Source organism: Balaenoptera physalus, assembly GCF_965194825.1.
Source record: "Balaenoptera physalus genome assembly, chromosome: 9".
NCBI classification, from domain to species: Eukaryota; Metazoa; Chordata; class Mammalia; order Artiodactyla; family Balaenopteridae; genus Balaenoptera; species Balaenoptera physalus.
This window is the reverse complement of record NC_138888.1, coordinates 78,358,375-78,382,882: the sequence shown is the minus strand read 5'-3', so window position 1 is coordinate 78,382,882 and position 24,508 is coordinate 78,358,375.

The window sequence follows — 24,508 nt, the reverse complement described above, 5'->3', positions numbered from 1 at the left end:
GGCTCAGCCTGCCGCCCGGGACCAGAATAGGGCCTGAAGCAATCCTGCGCTTTTGCGGCCAGCTCCCAAGAAAGTGAGTTGAAAAATGGAGCTCAGGGGCACTGCAATTCACAAACCTGCAGACTTATAAATGATAACTCTCGTCCACAAATATATTGAGGGAAGGTAACGAAGAGGAATGGAAAGCAAGGCAGAATTGCAGGAAACAGATTTCAGGAGGGAGATTCGAATCGCCTTTAAAGCACAGGAAAAGCGGCAAAACCTCGACAATGAAGCCCTTGGCCAAAAAGGGCGTATGCGTTTTTTCCTGAATATATTCAGGAAAAAACGCATACGCCCTTTTTGGCCAACCAAGCAACCTGGAAAGGCAAATCAGCGCTACAAAGAAGTCTCGCTCCCATCGGTCAAAAGGGCCATGCTGAATAAAGTGTCAAAACCAGAAATGCAGGACAGGCCATGGAGAAACGGGAGCCTGGCTACGCTGATGGGCGGGATGTAAATTGCCAACAGCCACTCTGGAGAAGTGTACGGTGTGTCCTGAAACCTCTAAAAAACTCAGCTTAGAGAGCATAGGGCACTTCCACTCATGGGCGTATAAATTGGGAAAACTAAAAATCAGCAAGACACAGGCACCCCAAAGTTTAGGGCTGCTCTGTTGACAAGAACCTCCACTTCGTTACACCTTAAATATCCCAGGAAAGAGAAAAATGGATAAAGACGTTGTGGTCCTTATGTACAATGGAATATCACTCAGCCATGAAACCAACGTCATAAGGCTAGTAGCAGCATGATGAGTGGATTTAGGTATGACGATTCTAAGTGAAATAAGTCATACAGAAAAAGACACTTATCATAGGATATCACTTATAGACGGAATGTAAAAACCGCTACCCTTGAACTGAATTACAAAACAGAACAGAGTCCCACGTTTAGAAAACACACTATGGCTGCTTCACGGGAAAGGTGAGGTGGGGTGATGCATAAAACAAGGGTTTCAAATTAGGTCAGATACCGTTCCATAAAGCCAATATGTAATAGACAAGACCTACTCCTTGCTCAGTGAATTGGACTCAACACCCCCTATTCACCGCCCAAGAATATATCTGACTAGTAAGAATCTTAAAACCTATGTTTTGATATCTCTCTGTAAGTGAGTCAAGTGGGTGTAAAGCGGCAGAAACACAGCAGAGGAAAGCAGCTAAACCACATTATAAAAATCAATTACTTTTAAAAACCCGTGAAACAAAGACAGTGAAAGAGAGAGAAATTCTTACAAAATTCGTTCAGGGGCTGTGATGCCACCTGGATTGACCATATCTAGACCCACAGCTGATTGAGACATAAGGGTGGACACTCTTGGGGCTGAGAGGTTTGGTGAGGTTGGGTGAGGAAACACAGACCCTTTAAAGTAATACTGCATGGTACCCATCCCATGGGTCCCAAATCTCCAGGTTCAAGGGCATCTTCCTACATCAAAAACATGCATGAGAAACCCAGAAGATGGTACACCGTGTGATCGGGAAAGGTTTCCAAAACGCACCTCTTTTCTCATCTCCTTGTGCTCGGGTTCGCCATTCCAGCCGCTTTACTAGCAATCTCCCTCCTTGGAGAATCAGCACCTTTAACCTCCTGTTCCGTACAGGTTGCAATTTGTCCTGAGGATGAACGGGAAGAGGGGTAACCAATGAGAGACTAGCTCTAGGTATCGGGACAGGCACAGGTCACTCTATTTTCCCATCAGGAAGAAGAATTAACCACAGGCTCAGCCTGCCGCCCGGGACCAGAATAGGGCCTGAAGCAATCCTGCGCTTTTGCGGCCAGCTCCCAAGAAAGTGAGTTGAAAAATGGAGCTCAGGGGCACTGCAATTCACAAACCTGCAGACTTATAAATGATAACTCTCGTCCACAAATATATTGAGGGAAGGTAACGAAGAGGAATGGAAAGCAAGGCAGAATTGCAGGAAACAGATTTCAGGAGGGAGATTCGAATCGCCTTTAAAGCACAGGAAAAGCGGCAAAACCTCGACAATGAAGCCCTTGGCCAAAAAGGGCGTATGCGTTTTTTCCTGAATATATTCAGGAAAAAACGCATACGCCCTTTTTGGCCAACCAAGCAACCTGGAAAGGCAAATCAGCGCTACAAAGAAGTCTCGCTTCCCATCGGTCAAAAGGGCCATGCTGAATAAAGTGTCAAAACCAGAAATGCAGGACAGGCCATGGAGAAACGGGAGCCTGGCTACGCTGATGGGCGGGATGTAAATTGCCAACAGCCACTCTGGAGAAGTGTACGGTGTGTCCTGAAACCTCTAAAAAACTCAGCTTAGAGAGCATAGGGCACTTCCACTCATGGGCGTATAAATTGGGAAAACTAAAAATCAGCAAGACACAGGCACCCCAAAGTTTAGGGCTGCTCTGTTGACAAAAACCTCCACTTCGTTACACCTTAAATATCCCAGGAAAGAGAAAAATGGATAAAGACGTTGTGGTCCTTATGTACAATGGAATATCACTCAGCCATGAAACCAACGTCATAAGGCTAGTAGCAGCATGATGAGTGGATTTAGGTATGACGATTCTAAGTGAAATAAGTCATACAGAAAAAGACACTTATCATAGGATATCACTTATAGACGGAATGTAAAAACCGCTACCCTTGAACTGAATTACAAAACAGAACAGAGTCCCACGTTTAGAAAACACACTATGGCTGCTTCACGGGAAAGGTGAGGTGGGGTGATGCATAAAACAAGGGTTTCAAATTAGGTCAGATACCGTTCCATAAAGCCAATATGTAATAGACAAGACCTACTCCTTGCTCAGTGAATTGGACTCAACACCCCCTATTCACCGCCCAAGAATATATCTGACTAGTAAGAATCTTAAAACCTATGTTTTGATATCTCTCTGTAAGTGAGTCAAGTGGGTGTAAAGCGGCAGAAACACAGCAGAGGAAAGCAGCTAAACCACATTATAAAAATCAATTACTTTTAAAAACCCGTGAAACAAAGACAGTGAAAGAGAGAGAAATTCTTACAAAATTCGTTCAGGGGCTGTGATGCCACCTGGATTGACCATATCTAGACCCACAGCTGATTGAGACATAAGGGTGGACACTCTTGGGGCTGAGAGGTTTGGTGAGGTTGGGTGAGGAAACACAGACCCTTTAAAGTAATACTGCATGGTACCCATCCCATGGGTCCCAAATCTCCAGGTTCAAGGGCATCTTCCTACATCAAAAACATGCATGAGAAACCCAGAAGATGGTACACCGTGTGATCGGGAAAGGTTTCCAAAACGCACCTCTTTTCTCATCTCCTTGTGCTCGGGTTCGCCATTCCAGCCGCTTTACTAGCAATCTCCCTCCTTGGAGAATCAGCACCTTTAACCTCCTGTTCCGTACAGGTTGCAATTTGTCCTGAGGATGAACGGGAAGAGGGGTAACCAATGAGAGACTAGCTCTAGGTATCGGGACAGGCACAGGTCACTCTATTTTCCCATCAGGAAGAAGAATTAACCACAGGCTCAGCCTGCCGCCCGGGACCAGAATAGGGCCTGAAGCAATCCTGCGCTTTTGCGGCCAGCTCCCAAGAAAGTGAGTTGAAAAATGGAGCTCAGGGGCACTGCAATTCACAAACCTGCAGACTTATAAATGATAACTCTCGTCCACAAATATATTGAGGGAAGGTAACGAAGAGGAATGGAAAGCAAGGCAGAATTGCAGGAAACAGATTTCAGGAGGGAGATTCGAATCGCCTTTAAAGCACAGGAAAAGCGGCAAAACCTCGACAATGAAGCCCTTGGCCGAAAAGGGCGTATGCGTTTTTTCCTGAATATATTCAGGAAAAAACGCATACGCCCTTTTTGGCCAACCAAGCAACCTGGAAAGGCAAATCAGCGCTACAAAGAAGTCTCGCTTCCCATCGGTCAAAAGGGCCATGCTGAATAAAGTGTCAAAACCAGAAATGCAGGACAGGCCATGGAGAAACGGGAGCCTGGCTACGCTGATGGGCGGGATGTAAATTGCCAACAGCCACTCTGGAGAAGTGTACGGTGTGTCCTGAAACCTCTACAAAACTCAGCTTAGAGAGCATAGGGCACTTCCACTCATGGGCGTATAAATTGGGAAAACTAAAAATCAGCAAGACACAGGCACCCCAAAGTTTAGGGCTGCTCTGTTGACAAGAACCTCCACTTCGTTACACCTTAAATATCCCAGGAAAGAGAAAAATGGATAAAGACGTTGTGGTCCTTATGTACAATGGAATATCACTCAGCCATGAAACCAACGTCATAAGGCTAGTAGCAGCATGATGAGTGGATTTAGGTATGACGATTCTAAGTGAAATAAGTCATACAGAAAAAGACACTTATCATAGGATATCACTTATAGAGGGAATGTAAAAACCGCTACCCTTGAACTGAATTAAAAAACAGAACAGAGTCCCACGTTTAGAAAACACACTATGGCTGCTTCACGGGAAAGGTGAGGTGGGGTGATGCATAAAACACGGGTTTCAAATTAGGTCAGATACCGTTCCATAAAGCCAATATGTAATAGACAAGATCTACTCCTTGATCAGTGAATTGGACTCAACACCCCCTATTCACCGCCCAAGAATATATCTGACTAGTAAGAATCTTAAAACCTATGTTTTGATATCTCTCTGTAAGTGACTCAAGTGGGTGTAAAGCGGCAGAAACACAGCAGAGGAAAGCAGCTATGCCACATTATAAAAATCAATTACTTTTAAAAACCCGTGAAACAAAGACAGTGAAAGAGAGAGAAATTCTTACAAAATTCGTTCAGGGGCTGTGATGCCACCTGGATTGACCATATCTAGACCCACAGCTGATTGAGACATAAGGGTGGACACTCTTGGGGCTGAGAGGTTTGGTGAGGTTGGGTGAGGAAACACAGACCCTTTAAAGTAATACTGCATGGTACCCATCCCATGGGTCCCAAATCTCCAGGTTCAAGGGCATCTTCCTACATCAAAAACATGCATGAGAAACCCAGAAGATGGTACACCGTGTGATCGGGAAAGGTTTCCAAAACGCACCTCTTTTCTCATCTCCTTGTGCTCGGGTTCGCCATTCCAGCCGCTTTACTAGCAATCTCCCTCCTTGGAGAATCAGCACCTTTAACCTCCTGTTCCGTACAGGTTGCAATTTGTCCTGAGGATGAACGGGAAGAGGGGTAACCAATGAGAGACTAGCTCTAGGTATCGGGACAGGCACAGGTCACTCTATTTTCCCATCAGGAAGAAGAATTAACCACAGGCTCAGCCTGCCGCCCGGGACCAGAATAGGGCCTGAAGCAATCCTGCGCTTTTGCGGCCAGCTCCCAAGAAAGTGAGTTGAAAAATGGAGCTCAGGGGCACTGCAATTCACAAACCTGCAGACTTATAAATGATAACTCTCGTCCACAAATATATTGAGGGAAGGTAACGAAGAGGAATGGAAAGCAAGGCAGAATTGCAGGAAACAGATTTCAGGAGGGAGATTCGAATCGCCTTTAAAGCACAGGAAAAGCGGCAAAACCTCGACAATGAAGCCCTTGGCCAAAAAGGGCGTATGCGTTTTTTCCTGAATATATTCAGGAAAAAACGCATACGCCCTTTTTGGCCAACCAAGCAACCTGGAAAGGCAAATCAGCGCTACAAAGAAGTCTCGCTCCCATCGGTCAAAAGGGCCATGCTGAATAAAGTGTCAAAACCAGAAATGCAGGACAGGCCATGGAGAAACGGGAGCCTGGCTACGCTGATGGGCGGGATGTAAATTGCCAACAGCCACTCTGGAGAAGTGTACGGTGTGTCCTGAAACCTCTAAAAAACTCAGCTTAGAGAGCATAGGGCACTTCCACTCATGGGCGTATAAATTGGGAAAACTAAAAATCTGCAAGACACAGGCACCCCAAAGTTTAGGGCTGCTCTGTTGACAAGAACCTCCACTTCGTTACACCTTAAATATCCCAGGAAAGAGAAAAATGGATAAAGACGTTGTGGTCCTTATGTACAATGGAATATCACTCAGCCATGAAACCAACGTCATAAGGCTAGTAGCAGCATGATGAGTGGATTTAGGTATGACGATTCTAAGTGAAATAAGTCATACAGAAAAAGACACTTATCATAGGATATCACTTATAGAGGGAATGTAAAAACCGCTACCCTTGAACTGAATTACAAAACAGAACAGAGTCCCACGTTTAGAAAACACACTATGGCTGCTTCACGGGAAAGGTGAGGTGGGGTGATGCATAAAACAAGGGTTTCAAATTAGGTCAGATACCGTTCCATAAACCCAATATGTAATAGACAAGACCTACTCCTTGATCAGTGAATTGGACTCAACACCCCCTATTCACCGCCCAAGAATATATCTGACTAGTAAGAAGCTTAAAACCTATGTTTTGATATCTCTCTGTAAGTGAGTCAAGTGGGTGTAAAGCGGCAGAAACACAGCAGAGGAAAGCAGCTAAACCCCATTATAAAAATCAATTACTTTTAAAAACTCGTGAAACAAAGACAGTGAAAGAGAGAGAAATTCTTACAAAATTCGTTCAGGGGCTGTGATGCCACCTAGATTGACCATATCTAGACCCACAGCTGATTGAGACATAAGGGTGGACACTCTTGGGGCTGAGAGGTTTGGTGAGGTTGGGTGAGGAAACACAGACCCTTTAAAGTAATACTGCATGGTACCCATCCCATGGGTCCCAAATCTCCAGGTTCAAGGGCATCTTCCTACATCAAAAACATGCATGAGAAACCCAGAAGATGGTACACCGTGTGATCGGGAAAGGTTTCCAAAACGCACCTCTTTTCTCATCTCCTTGTGCTCGGGTTCGCCATTCCAGCCGCTTTACTAGCAATCTCCCTCCTTGGAGAATCAGCACCTTTAACCTCCTGTTCCGTACAGGTTGCAATTTGTCCTGAGGATGAACGGGAAGAGGGGTAACCAATGAGAGACTAGCTCTAGGTATCGGGACAGGCACAGGTCACTCTATTTTCCCATCAGGAAGAAGAATTAACCACAGGCTCAGCCTGCCGCCCGGGACCAGAATAGGGCCTGAAGCAATCCTGCGCTTTTGCGGCCAGCTCCCAAGAAAGTGAGTTGAAAAATGGAGCTCAGGGGCACTGCAATTCACAAACCTGCAGACTTATAAATGATAACTCTCGTCCACAAATATATTGAGGGAAGGTAACGAAGAGGAATGGAAAGCAAGGCAGAATTGCAGGAAACAGATTTCAGGAGGGAGATTCGAATCGCCTTTAAAGCACAGGAAAAGCGGCAAAACCTCGACAATGAAGCCCTTGGCCGAAAAGGGCGTATGCGTTTTTTCCTGAATATATTCAGGAAAAAACGCATACGCCCTTTTTGGCCAACCAAGCAACCTGGAAAGGCAAATCAGCGCTACAAAGAAGTCTCGCTTCCCATCGGTCAAAAGGGCCATGCTGAATAAAGTGTCAAAACCAGAAATGCAGGACAGGCCATGGAGAAACGGGAGCCTGGCTACGCTGATGGGCGGGATGTAAATTGCCAACAGCCACTCTGGAGAAGTGTACGGTGTGTCCTGAAACCTCTACAAAACTCAGCTTAGAGAGCATAGGGCACTTCCACTCATGGGCGTATAAATTGGGAAAACTAAAAATCAGCAAGACACAGGCACCCCAAAGTTTAGGGCTGCTCTGTTGACAAGAACCTCCACTTCGTTACACCTTAAATATCCCAGGAAAGAGAAAAATGGATAAAGACGTTGTGGTCCTTATGTACAATGGAATATCACTCAGCCATGAAACCAACGTCATAAGGCTAGTAGCAGCATGATGAGTGGATTTAGGTATGACGATTCTAAGTGAAATAAGTCATACAGAAAAAGACACTTATCATAGGATATCACTTATAGAGGGAATGTAAAAACCGCTACCCTTGAACTGAATTAAAAAACAGAACAGAGTCCCACGTTTAGAAAACACACTATGGCTGCTTCACGGGAAAGGTGAGGTGGGGTGATGCATAAAACACGGGTTTCAAATTAGGTCAGATACCGTTCCATAAAGCCAATATGTAATAGACAAGATCTACTCCTTGATCAGTGAATTGGACTCAACACCCCCTATTCACCGCCCAAGAATATATCTGACTAGTAAGAATCTTAAAACCTATGTTTTGATATCTCTCTGTAAGTGACTCAAGTGGGTGTAAAGCGGCAGAAACACAGCAGAGGAAAGCAGCTATGCCACATTATAAAAATCAATTACTTTTAAAAACCCGTGAAACAAAGACAGTGAAAGAGAGAGAAATTCTTACAAAATTCGTTCAGGGGCTGTGATGCCACCTGGATTGACCATATCTAGACCCACAGCTGATTGAGACATAAGGGTGGACACTCTTGGGGCTGAGAGGTTTGGTGAGGTTGGGTGAGGAAACACAGACCCTTTAAAGTAATACTGCATGGTACCCATCCCATGGGTCCCAAATCTCCAGGTTCAAGGGCATCTTCCTACATCAAAAACATGCATGAGAAACCCAGAAGATGGTACACCGTGTGATCGGGAAAGGTTTCCAAAACGCACCTCTTTTCTCATCTCCTTGTGCTCGGGTTCGCCATTCCAGCCGCTTTACTAGCAATCTCCCTCCTTGGAGAATCAGCACCTTTAACCTCCTGTTCCGTACAGGTTGCAATTTGTCCTGAGGATGAACGGGAAGAGGGGTAACCAATGAGAGACTAGCTCTAGGTATCGGGACAGGCACAGGTCACTCTATTTTCCCATCAGGAAGAAGAATTAACCACAGGCTCAGCCTGCCGCCCGGGACCAGAATAGGGCCTGAAGCAATCCTGCGCTTTTGCGGCCAGCTCCCAAGAAAGTGAGTTGAAAAATGGAGCTCAGGGGCACTGCAATTCACAAACCTGCAGACTTATAAATGATAACTCTCGTCCACAAATATATTGAGGGAAGGTAACGAAGAGGAATGGAAAGCAAGGCAGAATTGCAGGAAACAGATTTCAGGAGGGAGATTCGAATCGCCTTTAAAGCACAGGAAAAGCGGCAAAACCTCGACAATGAAGCCCTTGGCCAAAAAGGGCGTATGCGTTTTTTCCTGAATATATTCAGGAAAAAACGCATACGCCCTTTTTGGCCAACCAAGCAACCTGGAAAGGCAAATCAGCGCTACAAAGAAGTCTCGCTTCCCATCGGTCAAAAGGGCCATGCTGAATAAAGTGTCAAAACCAGAAATGCAGGACAGGCCATGGAGAAACGGGAGCCTGGCTACGCTGATGGGCGGGATGTAAATTGCCAACAGCCACTCTGGAGAAGTGTACGGTGTGTCCTGAAACCTCTAAAAAACTCAGCTTAGAGAGCATAGGGCACTTCCACTCATGGGCGTATAAATTGGGAAAACTAAAAATCAGCAAGACACAGGCACCCCAAAGTTTAGGGCTGCTCTGTTGACAAAAACCTCCACTTCGTTACACCTTAAATATCCCAGGAAAGAGAAAAATGGATAAAGACGTTGTGGTCCTTATGTACAATGGAATATCACTCAGCCATGAAACCAACGTCATAAGGCTAGTAGCAGCATGATGAGTGGATTTAGGTATGACGATTCTAAGTGAAATAAGTCATACAGAAAAAGACACTTATCATAGGATATCACTTATAGACGGAATGTAAAAACCGCTACCCTTGAACTGAATTACAAAACAGAACAGAGTCCCACGTTTAGAAAACACACTATGGCTGCTTCACGGGAAAGGTGAGGTGGGGTGATGCATAAAACAAGGGTTTCAAATTAGGTCAGATACCGTTCCATAAAGCCAATATGTAATAGACAAGACCTACTCCTTGCTCAGTGAATTGGACTCAACACCCCCTATTCACCGCCCAAGAATATATCTGACTAGTAAGAATCTTAAAACCTATGTTTTGATATCTCTCTGTAAGTGAGTCAAGTGGGTGTAAAGCGGCAGAAACACAGCAGAGGAAAGCAGCTAAACCACATTATAAAAATCAATTACTTTTAAAAACCCGTGAAACAAAGACAGTGAAAGAGAGAGAAATTCTTACAAAATTCGTTCAGGGGCTGTGATGCCACCTGGATTGACCATATCTAGACCCACAGCTGATTGAGACATAAGGGTGGACACTCTTGGGGCTGAGAGGTTTGGTGAGGTTGGGTGAGGAAACACAGACCCTTTAAAGTAATACTGCATGGTACCCATCCCATGGGTCCCAAATCTCCAGGTTCAAGGGCATCTTCCTACATCGAAAACATGCATGAGAAACCCAGAAGATGGTACACCGTGTGATCGGGAAAGGTTTCCAAAACGCACCTCTTTTCTCATCTCCTTGTGCTCGGGTTCGCCATTCCAGCCGCTTTACTAGCAATCTCCCTCCTTGGAGAATAAGCACCTTTAACCTCCTGTTCCGTACTGGTTGCAATTTGTCCTGAGGATGAACGGGAAGAGGGGTAACCAATGAGAGACTAGCTCTAGGTATCGGGACAGGCACAGGTCACTCTATTTTCCCATCAGGAAGAAGAATTAACCACAGGCTCAGCCTGCCGCCCGGGACCAGAATAGGGCCTGAAGCAATCTTGCGCTTTTGCGGCCAGCTCCCAAGAAAGTGAGTTGAAAAATGGAGCTCAGGGGCACTGCAATTCACAAACCTGCAGACTTATAAATGATAACTCTCGTCCACAAATATATTGAGGGAAGGTAACGAAGAGGAATGGAAAGCAAGGCAGAATTGCAGGAAACAGATTTCAGGAGGGAGAGTCGAATCGGCTTTAAAGCACAGGAAAAGCGGCAAAACCTCGACAATGAAGCCCTTGGCCAAAAAGGGCGTATGCGTTTTTTCCTGAATATATTCAGGAAAAAACGCATACGCCCTTTTTGGCCAACCAAGCAACCTGGAAAGGCAAATCAGCGCTACAAAGAAGTCTCGCTTCCCATCGGTCAAAAGGGCCATGCTGAATAAAGTGTCAAAACCAGAAATGCAGGACAGGCCATGGAGAAACGGGAGCCTGGCTACGCTGATGGGCGGGATGTAAATTGCCAACAGCCACTCTGGAGAAGTGTACGGTGTGTCCTGAAACCTCCAAAAAACTCAGCTTAGAGAGCATAGGGCACTTCCACTCATGGGCGTATAAATTGGGAAAACTAAAAATCAGCAAGACACAGGCACCCCAAAGTTTAGGGCTGCTCTGTTGACAAGAACCTCCACTTCGTTACACCTTAAATATCCCAGGAAAGAGAAAAATGGATAAAGAAGTTGTGGTCCTTATGTACAATGGAATATCACTCAGCCATGAAACCAACGTCATAAGGCTAGTAGCAGCATGATGAGTGGATTTAGGTATGACGATTCTAAGTGAAATAAGTCATACAGAAAAAGACACTTATCATAAGATATCACTTATAGAGGGAATGTAAAAACCGCTACCCTTGAACTGAATTACAAAACAGAACAGAGTCCCACGTTTAGAAAACACACTATGGCTGCTTCACGGGAAAGGTGAGGTGGGGTGATGCATAAAACACGGGTTTCAAATTAGCTCAGATACCGTTCCATACAGCCAATATGTAATAGACAAGACCTACTCCTTGCTCAGTGAATTGGACTCAACACCCCCTATTCACCGCCCAAGAATATATCTGACTAGTAAGAATCTTAAAACCTATGTTTTGATATCTCTCTGTAAGTGAGTCAAGTGGGTGTAAAGCGGCAGAAACACAGCAGAGGAAAGCAGCTAAACCACATTATAAAAATCAATTACTTTTAAAAACCCGTGAAACAAAGACAGTGAAAGAGAGAGAAATTCTTACAAAATTCGTTCAGGGGCTGTGATGCCACCTGGATTGACCATATCTAGACCCACATCTGATTGAGACATAAGGGTGGACACTCTTGGGGCTGAGAGGTTTGGTGAGGTTGGGTGAGGAAACACAGACCCTTTAAAGTAATACTGCATGGTAACCATCCCATGGGTCCCAAATCTCCAGGTTCAAGGGCATCTTCCTATATCGAAAACATGCATGAGAAACCCAGAAGATGGTACACCGTGTGATCGGGAAAGGTTTCCAAAACGCACCTCTTTTCTCATCTCCTTGTGCTCGGGTTCGCCATTCCAGCCGCTTTACTTGCAATCTCCCTCCTTGGAGAATCAGCACCTTTAACCTCCTGTTCCGTACAGGTTGCAATTTGTCCTGAGGATGAACGGGAAGAGGGGGAACCAATGAGAGACTAGTTCTAGGTATCGGGACAGGCACAGGTCACTCTATTTTCCCATCAGGAAGAAGAATTAACCACAGGCTCAGCCTGCCGCCCGGGACCAGAATAGGGCCTGAAGCAATCCTGCGCTTTTGCGGCCAGCTCCCAAGAAAGCGAGTTGAAAAATGGAGCTCAGGGGCACTGCAATTCACAAACCTGCAGACTTATAAATGATAACTCTGGTCCACAAATATATTGAGGGAAGGCAACGAAGAGGAATGGAAAGCAAGGCAGAATTGCAGGAAACAGATTTCAGGAGGGAGATTCGAATCGGCTTTAAAGCACAGGAAAAGCGGCAAAACCTCGACAATAAAGCCCTTGGCCAAAAAGGGCGTATGCGTTTTTTCCTGAATATATTCAGGAAAAAACGCATACGCCCTTTTTGGCCAACCAAGTAACCTGGAAAGGCAAATCAGCGCTACAAAGAAGTCTCGCTTCCCATCGGTCAAAAGGGCCATGCTGAATAAAGTGTCAAAACCAGAAATGCAGGACAGGCCATGGAGAAACGGAAGCCTGGCTACGCTGATGGGCGGGATGTAAATTGCCAACAGCCACTCTGGAGAAGTGTACGGTGTGTCCTGAAACCTCCAAAAAACTCAGCTTAGAGAGCATAGGGCACTTCCACTCATGGGCGTATAAATTGGGAAAACTAAAAATCAGCAAGACACAGGCACCCCAAAGTTTAGGGCTGCTCTGTTGACAAGAACCTCCACTTCGTTACACCTTAAATATCCCAGGAAAGAGAAAAATGGATAAAGAAGTTGTGGTCCTTATGTACAATGGAATATCACTCAGCCATGAAACCAACGTCATAAGGCTAGTAGCAGCATGATGAGTGGATTTAGGTATGACGATTCTAAGTGAAATAAGTCATACAGAAAAAGACACTTATCATAAGATATCACTTATAGAGGGAATGTAAAAACCGCTACCCTTGAACTGAATTACAAAACAGAACAGAGTCCCACGTTTAGAAAACACACTATGGCTGCTTCACGGGAAAGGTGAGGTGGGGTGATGCATAAAACACGGGTTTCAAATTAGCTCAGATACCGTTCCATACAGCCAATATGTAATAGACAAGACCTACTCCTTGCTCAGTGAATTGGACTCAACACCCCCTATTCACCGCCCAAGAATATATCTGACTAGTAAGAATCTTAAAACCTATGTTTTGATATCTCTCTGTAAGTGAGTCAAGTGGGTGTAAAGCGGCAGAAACACAGCAGAGGAAAGCAGCTAAACCACATTATAAAAATCAATTACTTTTAAAAACCCGTGAAACAAAGACAGTGAAAGAGAGAGAAATTCTTACAAAATTCGTTCAGGGGCTGTGATGCCACCTGGATTGACCATATCTAGACCCACAGCTGATTGAGACATAAGGGTGGACACTCTTGGGGCTGAGAGGTTTGGTGAGGTTGGGTGAGGAAACACAGACCCTTTAAAGTAATACTGCATGGTACCCATCCCATGGGTCCCAAATCTCCAGGTTCAAGGGCATCTTCCTACATCGAAAACATGCATGAGAAACCCAGAAGATGGTACACCGTGTGATCGGGAAAGGTTTCCAAAACGCACCTCTTTTCTCATCTCCTTGTGCTCGGGTTCGCCATTCCAGCCGCTTTACTAGCAATCTCCCTCCTTGGAGAATCAGCACCTTTAACCTCCTGTTCCGTACAGGTTGCAATTTGTCCTGAGGATGAACGGGAAGAGGGGTAACCAATGAGAGACTAGCTCTAGGTATCGGGACAGGCACAGGTCACTCTATTTTCCCATCAGGAAGAAGAATTAACCACAGGCTCAGCCTGCCGCCCGGGACCAGAATAGGGCCTGAAGCAATCTTGCGCTTTTGCGGCCAGCTCCCAAGAAAGCGAGTTGAAAAATGGAGCTCAGGGGCACTGCAATTCACAAACCTGCAGACTTATAAATGATAACTCTCGTCCACAAATATATTGAGGGAAGGTAACGAAGAGGAATGGAAAGCAAGGCAGAATTGCAGGAAACAGATTTCAGGAGGGAGATTCGAATCGCCTTTAAAGCACAGGAAAAGCGGCAAAACCTCGACAATGAAGCCCTTGGCCAAAAAGGGCGTATGCGTTTTTTCCTGAATATATTCAGGAAAAAACGCATACGCCCTTTTTGGCCAACCAAGCAACCTGGAAAGGCAAATCAGCGCTACAAAGAAGTCTCGCTTCCCATCGGTCAAAAGGGCCATGCTGAATAAAGTGTCAAAACCAGAAATGCAGGACAGGCCATGGAGAAACGGGAGCCTGGCTACGCTGATGGGCGGGATGTAAATTGCCAACAGCCAGTCTGGAGAAGTGTACGGTGTGTCCTGAAACCTCTAAAAAACTCAGCTTAGAGAGCATAGGGCACTTCCACTCATGGGCGTATAAATTGGGAAAACTAAAAATCAGCAAGACACAGGCACCCCAAAGTTTAGGGTTGCTCTGTTGACAAGAACCTCCACTTCGTTACACCTTAAATATCCCAGGAAAGAGAAAAATGGATAAAGAAGTTGTGGTCCTTATGTACAATGGAATATCACTCAGCCATGAAACCAACGTCATAAGGCTAGTAGCAGCATGATGAGTGGATTTAGGTATGACGATTCTAAGTGAAATAAGTCATACAGAAAAAGACACTTATCATAAGATACCACTTATAAAGGGAATGTAAAAACCGCTACCCTTGAACTGAATTACAAAACAGAACAGAGTCCCACGTTTAGAAAACACACTATGGCTGCTTCACGGGAAAGGTGAGGTCGGGTGATGCATAAAACACGGGTTTCAAATTAGGTCAGATACCGTTCCATAAAGCCAATATGTAATAGACAAGACCTACTCCTTGCTCAGTGAATTGGACTCAACACCCCCTATTCACCGCCCAAGAATATATCTGACTAGTAAGAATCTTAAAACCTATGTTTTGATATCTCTCTGTAAGTGAGTCAAGTGGGTGTAAAGCGGCAGAAACACAGCAGAGGAAAGCAGCTAAACCACATTATAAAAATCAATTACTTTTAAAAACCCGTGAAACAAAGACAGTGAAAGAGAGAGAAATTCTTACAAAATTCGTTCAGGGGCTGTGATGCCACCTGGATTGACCATATCTAGACCCACAGCTGATTGAGACATAAGGGTGGACACTCTTGGGGCTGAGAGGTTTGGTGAGGTTGGGTGAGGAAACACAGACCCTTTAAAGTAATACTGCATGGTACCCATCCCATGGGTCCCAAATCTCCAGGTTCAAGGGCATCTTCCTACATCGAAAACATGCATGAGAAACCCAGAAGATGGTACACCGTGTGATCGGGAAAGGTTTCCAAAACGCACCTCTTTTCTCATCTCCTTGTGCTCGGGTTCGCCATTCCAGCCGCTTTACTTGCAATCTCCCTCCTTGGAGAATCAGCACCTTTAACCTCCTGTTCCGTACAGGTTGCAATTTGTCCTGAGGATGAACGGGAAGAGGGGGAACCAATGAGAGACTAGCTCTAGGTATCGGGACAGGCACAGGTCACTCTATTTTCCCATCAGGAAGAAGAATTAACCACAGGCTCAGCCTGCCGCCCGGGACCAGAATAGGGCCTGAAGCAATCCTGCGCTTTTGCGGCCAGCTCCCAAGAAAGCGAGTTGAAAAATGGAGCTCAGGGGCACTGCAATTCACAAACCTGCAGACTTATAAATGATAACTCTGGTCCACAAATATATTGAGGGAAGGCAACGAAGAGGAATGGAAAGCAAGGCAGAATTGCAGGAAACAGATTTCAGGAGGGAGATTCGAATCGGCTTTAAAGCACAGGAAAAGCGGCAAAACCTCTACAATGAAGCCCTTGGCCAAAAAGGTCGTATGCGTTTTTTCCTGAATATATTCAGGAAAAAACGCATACGCCCTTTTTGGCCAACCAAGCAACCTGGAAAGGCAAATCAGCGCTACAAAGAAGTCTCGCTTCCCATCGGTCAAAAGGGCCATGCTGAATAAAGTGTCAAAACCAGAAATGCAGGACAGGCCATGGAGAAACGGGAGCCTGGCTATGCTGATGGGCGGGATGTAAATTGCCAACAGCCACTCTGGAGAAGTGTACGGTGTGTCCTGAAACCTCCAAAAAACTCAGCTTAGAGAGCATAGGGCACTTCCACTCATGGGCGTATAAATTGGGAAAACTAAAAATCAGCAAGACACAGGCACCCCAAAGTTTAGGGCTGCTCTGTTGACAAGAACCTCCACTTCGTTACACCTTAAATATCCCAGGAAAGAGAAAAATGGATAAAGAAGTTGTGGTCCTTATGTACAATGGAATATCACTCAGCCATGAAACCAACGTCATAAGGCTAGTAGCAGCATGATGAGTGGATTTAGGTATGACGATTCTAAGTGAAATAAGTCATACAGAAAAAGACACTTATCATAAGATATCACTTATAGAGGGAATGTAAAAACCGCTACCCTTGAACTGAATTACAAAACAGAACAGAGTCCCACGTTTAGAAAACACACTATGGCTGCTTCACGGGAAAGGTGAGGTGGGGTGATGCATAAAACACGGGTTTCAAATTAGCTCAGATACCGTTCCATACAGCCAATATGTAATAGACAAGACCTACTCCTTGCTCAGTGAATTGGACTCAACACCCCCTATTCACCGCCCAAGAATATATCTGACTAGTAAGAATCTTAAAACCTATGTTTTGATATCTCTCTGTAAGTGAGTCAAGTGGGTGTAAAGCGGCAGAAACACAGCAGAGGAAAGCAGCTAAACCACATTATAAAAATCAATTACTTTTAAAAACCCGTGAAACAAAGACAGTGAAAGAGAGAGAAATTCTTACAAAATTCGTTCAGGGGCTGTGATGCCACCTGGATTGACCATATCTAGACCCACAGCTGATTGAGACATAAGGGTGGACACTCTTGGGGCTGAGAGGTTTGGTGAGGTTGGGTGAGGAAACACAGACCCTTTAAAGTAATACTGCATGGTACCCATCCCATGGGTCCCAAATCTCCAGGTTCAAGGGCATCTTCCTACATCGAAAACATGCATGAGAAACCCAGAAGATGGTACACCGTGTGATCGGGAAAGGTTTCCAAAACGCACCTCTTTTCTCATCTCCTTGTGCTCGGGTTCGCCATTCCAGCCGCTTTACTAGCAATCTCCCTCCTTGGAGAATCAGCACCTTTAACCTCCTGTTCCGTACAGGTTGCAATTTGTCCTGAGGATGAACGGGAAGAGGGGTAACCAATGAGAGACTAGCTCTAGGTATCGGGACAGGCACAGGTCACTCTATTTTCCCATCAGGAAGAAGAATTAACCACAGGCTCAGCCTGCCGCCCGGGACCAGAATAGGGCCTGAAGCAATCTTGCGCTTTTGCGGCCAGCTCCCAAGAAAGTGAGTTGAAAAATGGAGCTCAGGGGCACTGCAATTCACAAACCTGCAGACTTATAAATGATAACTCTCGTCCACAAATATATTGAGGGAAGGTAACGAAGAGGAATGGAAAGCAAGGCAGAATTGCAGGAAACAGATTTCAGGAGGGAGATTCGAATCGCCTTTAAAGCACAGGAAAAGCGGCAAAACCTCGACAATGAAGCCCTTGGCCAAAAAGGGCGTATGCGTTTTTTCCTGAATATATTCAGGAAAAAACGCATACGCCCTTTTTGGCCAACCAAGCAACCTGGAAAGGCAAATCAGCACTACAAAGAAGTCTCGCTTCCCATCGGTCAAAAGGGCCATGCTGAATAAAGTGTCAAAACCAGAAATGCAGGACAGGCCATGGAGAAACGGGAGCCTGGCTATGCTGATGGGCGGGATGTAAATTGCCAACAGCCACTCTGGAGAAGTGTACGGTGTGTCCTGAAACCTCCAAAAAACTCAGCTTAGAGAGCATAGGGCACTTCCACTCATGGGCGTATAAATTGGGAAAACTAAAAATCAGCAAGACACAGGCACCCCAAAGTTTAGGGCTGCTCTGTTGACAAGAACCTCCACTTCGTTACACCTTAAATATCCCAGGAAAGAGAAAAATGGATAAAGAAGTTGTGGTCCTTATGTACAATGGAATATCACTCAGCCATGAAACCAACGTCATAAGGCTAGTAGCAGCATGATGAGTGGATTTAGGTATGACGATTCTAAGTGAAATAAGTCATACAGAAAAAGACACTTATCATAAGATATCACTTATAGAGGGAATGTAAAAACCGCTACCCTTGAACTGAATTACAAAACAGAACAGAGTCCCACGTTTAGAAAACACACTATGGCTGCTTCACGGGAAAGGTGAGGTGGGGTGATGCATAAAACACGGGTTTCAAATTAGCTCAGATACCGTTCCATACAGCCAATATGTAATAGACAAGACCTACTCCTTGCTCAGTGAATTGGACTCAACACCCCCTATTCACCGCCCAAGAATATATCTGACTAGTAAGAATCTTAAAACCTATGTTTTGATATCTCTCTGTAAGTGAGTCAAGTGGGTGTAAAGCGGCAGAAACACAGCAGAGGAAAGCAGCTAAACCACATTATAAAAATCAATTACTTTTAAAAACCCGTGAAACAAAGACAGTGAAAGAGAGAGAAATTCTTACAAAATTCGTTCAGGGGCTGTGATGCCACCTGGATTGACCATATCTAGACCCACAGCTGATTGAGACATAAGGGTGGACACTCTTGGGGCTGAGAGGTTTGGTGAGGTTGGGTGAGGAAACACAGACCCTTTAAAGTAATACTGCATGGTACCCATCCCATGGGTCCCAAATCTCCAGGTTCAAGGGCATCTTCCTACATCGAAAACATGCATGAGAAACCCAGAAGATGGTACACCGTGTGATCGGGAAAGGTTTCCAAAACGCACCTCTTTTCTCATCTCCTTGTGCTCGGGTTCGCCATTCCAGCCGCTTTACTAGCAATCTCCCTCCTTGGAGAATCAGCACCTTTAACCTCCTGTTCCGTACAGGTTGCAATTTGTCCTGAGGATGAACGGGAAGAGGGGTAACCAATGAGAGACTAGCTCTAGGTATCGGGACAGGCACAGGTCACTCTATTTTCCCATCAGGAAGAAGAATTAACCACAGGCTCAGCCTGCCGCCCGGGACCAGAATAGGGCCTGAAGCAATCTTGCGCTTTTGCGGCCAGCTCCCAAGAAAGTGAGTTGAAAAATGGAGCTCAGGGGCACTGCAATTCACAAACCTGCAGACTTATAAATGATAACTCTCGTCCACAAATATATTGAGGGAAGGTAACGAAGAGGAATGGAAAGCAAGGCAGAATTGCAGGAAACAGATTTCAGGAGGGAGATTCGAATCGCCTTTAAAGCACAGGAAAAGCGGCAAAACCTCGACAATGAAGCCCTTGGCCAAAAAGGGCGTATGCGTTTTTTCCTGAATATATTCAGGAAAAAACGCATACGCCCTTTTTGGCCAACCAAGCAACCTGGAAAGGCAAATCAGCGCTACAAAGAAGTCTCGCTTCCCATCGGTCAAAAGGGCCATGCTGAATAAAGTGTCAAAACCAGAAATGCAGGACAGGCCATGGAGAAACGGGAGCCTGGCTACGCTGATGGGCGGGATGTAAATTGCCAACAGCCAGTCTGGAGAAGTGTACGGTGTGTCCTGAAACCTCTAAAAAACTCAGCTTAGAGAGCATAGGGCACTTCCACTCATGGGCGTATAAATTGGGAAAACTAAAAATCAGCAAGACACAGGCACCCCAAAGTTTAGGGTTGCTCTGTTGACAAGAACCTCCACTTCGTTACACCTTAAATATCCCAGGAAAGAGAAAAATGGATAAAGAAGTTGTGGTCCTTATGTACAATGGAATATCACTCAGCCATGAAACCAACGTCATAAGGCTAGTAGCAGCATGATGAGTGGATTTAGGTATGACGATTCTAAGTGAAATAAGTCATACAGAAAAAGACACTTATCATAAGATACCACTTATAAAGGGAATGTAAAAACCGCTACCCTTGAACTGAATTACAAAACAGAACAGAGTCCCACGTTTAGAAAACACACTATGGCTGCTTCACGGGAAAGGTGAGGTCGGGTGATGCATAAAACACGGGTTTCAAATTAGGTCAGATACCGTTCCATAAAGCCAATATGTAATAGACAAGACCTACTCCTTGCTCAGTGAATTGGACTCAACACCCCCTATTCACCGCCCAAGAATATATCTGACTAGTAAGAATCTTAAAACCTATGTTTTGATATCTCTCTGTAAGTGAGTCAAGTGGGTGTAAAGCGGCAGAAACACAGCAGAGGAAAGCAGCTAAACCACATTATAAAAATCAATTACTTTTAAAAACCCGTGAAACAAAGACAGTGAAAGAGAGAGAAATTCTTACAAAATTCGTTCAGGGGCTGTGATGCCACCTGGATTGACCATATCTAGACCCACAGCTGATTGAGACATAAGGATGGACACTCTTGGGGCTGAGAGGTTTGGTGAGGTTGGGTGAGGAAACACAGACCCTTTAAAGTAATACTGCATGGTACCCATCCCATGGGTCCCAAATCTCCAGGTTCAAGGGCATCTTCCTACATCGAAAACATGCATGAGAAACCCAGAAGATGGTACACCGTGTGATCGGGAAAGGTTTCCAAAACGCACCTCTTTTCTCATCTCCTTGTGCTCGGGTTCGCCATTCCAGCCGCTTTACTTGCAATCTCCCTCCTTGGAGAATCAGCACCTTTAACCTCCTGTTCCGTACAGGTTGCAATTTGTCCTGAGGATGAACGGGAAGAGGGGGAACCAATGAGAGACTAGCTCTAGGTATCGGGACAGGCACAGGTCACTCTATTTTCCCATCAGGAAGAAGAATTAACCACAGGCTCAGCCTGCCGCCCGGGACCAGAATAGGGCCTGAAGCAATCCTGCGCTTTTGCGGCCAGCTCCCAAGAAAGCGAGTTGAAAAATGGAGCTCAGGGGCACTGCAATTCACAAACCTGCAGACTTATAAATGATAACTCTGGTCCACAAATATATTGAGGGAAGGCAACGAAGAGGAATGGAAAGCAAGGCAGAATTGCAGGAAACAGATTTCAGGAGGGAGATTCGAATCGGCTTTAAAGCACAGGAAAAGCGGCAAAACCTCTACAATGAAGCCCTTGGCCAAAAAGGTCGTATGCGTTTTTTCCTGAATATATTCAGGAAAAAACGCATACGCCCTTTTTGGCCAACCAAGCAACCTGGAAAGGCAAATCAGCGGTACAAAGAAGTCTCGCTTCCCATCGGTCAAAAGGGCCATGCTGAATAAAGTGTCAAAACCAGAAATGCAGGACAGGCCATGGAGAAACGGGAGCCTGGCTATGCTGATGGACGGGATGTAAATTGCCAACAGCCACTCTGGAGAAGTGTACGGTGTGTCCTGAAACCTCCAAAAAACTCAGCTTAGAGAGCATAGGGCACTTCCACTCATGGGCGTATAAATTGGGAAAACTAAAAATCAGCAAGACACAGGCACCCCAAAGTTTAGGGCTGCTCTGTTGACAAGAACCTCCACTTCGTTACACCTTAAATATCCCAGGAAAGAGAAAAATGGATAAAGAAGTTGTGGTCCTTATGTACAATGGAATATCACTCAGCCATGAAACCAACGTCATAAGGCTAGTAGCAGCATGATGAGTGGATTTAGGTATGACGATTCTAAGTGAAATAAGTCATACAGAAAAAGACACTTATCATAAGATATCACTTATAGAGGGAATGTAAAAACCGCTACCCTTGAACTGAATTACAAAACAGAACAGAGTCCCACGTTTAGAAAACACACTATGGCTGCTTCACGGGAAAGGTGAGGTGGGGTGATGCATAAAACACGGGTTTCAAATTAGCTCAGATACCGTTCCATAAAGCCAATATGTAATAGACAGGACCTACTCCTTGCTCAGTGAATTGGACTCAACACCCCCTATTCACCGCCCAAGAATATATCTGACTAGTAAGAATCTTAAAACCTATGTTTTGATATCTCTCTGTAAGTGAGTCAAGTGAGTGTAAAGCGGCAGAAACACAGCAGAGGAAAGCAGCTAAACTACATTATAAAAATCAATTACTTTTAAAAACCCGTGAAACAAAGACAGTGAAAGAGAGAGAAATTCTTACAAAATTCGTTCAGGGGCTGTGATGCCACCTGGATTGACCATATATAGACCCACAGCTGATTGAGACATAAGGGTGGACACTCTTGGGGCTGAGAGGTTTGGTGAGGTTGGGTGAGGAAACACAGACCCTTTAAAGTAATACTGCATGGTACCCATCCCATGGGTCCCAAATCTCCAGGTTCAAGGGCATCTTCCTACATCGAAAACATGCATGAGAAACCCAGAAGATGGTACACCGTGTGATCGGGAAAGTTTTCCAAAACGCACCTCTTTTCTCATCTCCTTGTGCTCGGGTTCGCTATTCCAGCCGCTTTACTAGCAATCTCCCTCCTTGGAGAATCAGCACCTTTAACCTCCTGTTCCGTACAGGTTGCAATTTGTCCTGAGGATGAACGGGAAGAGGGGGAACCAATGAGAGACTAGCTCTAGGTATCGGGACAGGCACAGGTCACTCTATTTTCCCATCAGGAAGAAGAATTAACCACAGGCTCAGCCTGCCGCCCGGGACCAGAATAGGGCCTGAAGCAATCCTGCGCTTTTGCGGCCAGCTCCCAAGAAAGCGAGTTGAAAAATGGAGCTCAGGGGCACTGCAATTCACAAACCTGCAGACTTATAAATGATAACTCTGGTCCACAAATATATTGAGGGAAGGAAACGAAGAGGAATGGAAAGCAAGGCAGAATTGCAGGAAACAGATTTCAGGAGGGAGATTCGAATCGGCTTTAAAGCACAGGAAAAGCGGCAAAACCTCGACAATGAAGCCCTTGGCCAAAAAGGGCGTATGCGTTTTTTCCTGAATATATTCAGGAAAAAACGTATACGCCCTTTTTGGCCAACCAAGCAACCTGGAAAGGCAAATCAGCGCTACAAAGAAGTCTCGCTTCCCATCGGTCAAAAGGGCCATGCTGAATAAAGTGTCAAAACCAGAAATGCAGGAAAGGCCATGGAGAAACGGGAGCCTGGCTACGCTGATGGGCGGGATGTAAATTGCCAACAGCCACTCTGGAGAAGTGTACGTTGTGTCCTGAAACCTCTAAAAAACTCAGCTTAGAGAGCATAGGGCACTTCCACTCATGGGCGTATAAATTGGGAAAACTAAAAATCTGCAAGACACAGGCACCCCAAAGTTTAGGGCTGCTCTGTTGACAAGAACCTCCACTTCGTTACACCTTAAATATCCCAGGAAAGAGAAAAATGGATAAAGACGTTGTGGTCCTTATGTACAATGGAATATCACTCAGCCATGAAACCAACGTCATAAGGCTAGTAGCAGCATGATGAGTGGATTTAGGTATGACGATTCTAAGTGAAATAAGTCATACAGAAAAAGACACTTATCATAGGATATCACTTATAGAGGGAATGTAAAAACCGCTACCCTTGAACTGAATTACAAAACAGAACAGAGTCCCACGTTTAGAAAACACACTATGGCTGCTTCACGGGAAAGGTGAGGTGGGGTGATGCATAAAACAAGGGTTTCAAATTAGGTCACATACCGTTCCATAAACCCAATATGTAATAGACAAGACCTACTCCTTGATCAGTGAATTGGACTCAACACCCCCTATTCACCGCCCAAGAATATATCTGACTAGTAAGAATCTTAAAACCTATGTTTTGATATCTCTCTGTAAGTGAGTCAAGTGGGTGTAAAGCGGCAGAAACACAGCAGAGGAAAGCAGCTAAACCCCATTATAAAAATCAATTACTTTTAAAAACTCGTGAAACAAAGACAGTGAAAGAGAGAGAAATTCTTACAAAATTCGTTCAGGGGCTGTGATGCCACCTAGATTGACCATATCTAGACCCACAGCTGATTGAGACATAAGGGTGGACACTCTTGGGGCTGAGAGGTTTGGTGAGGTTGGGTGAGGAAACACAGACCCTTTAAAGTAATACTGCATGGTACCCATCCCATGGGTCCCAAATCTCCAGGTTCAAGGGCATCTTCCTACATCAAAAACATGCATGAGAAACCCAGAAGATGGTACACCGTGTGATCGGGAAAGGTTTCCAAAACGCACCTCTTTTCTCATCTCCTTGTGCTCGGGTTCGCTATTCCAGCCGCTTTACTAGCAATCTCCCTCCTTGGAGAATCAGCACCTTTAACCTC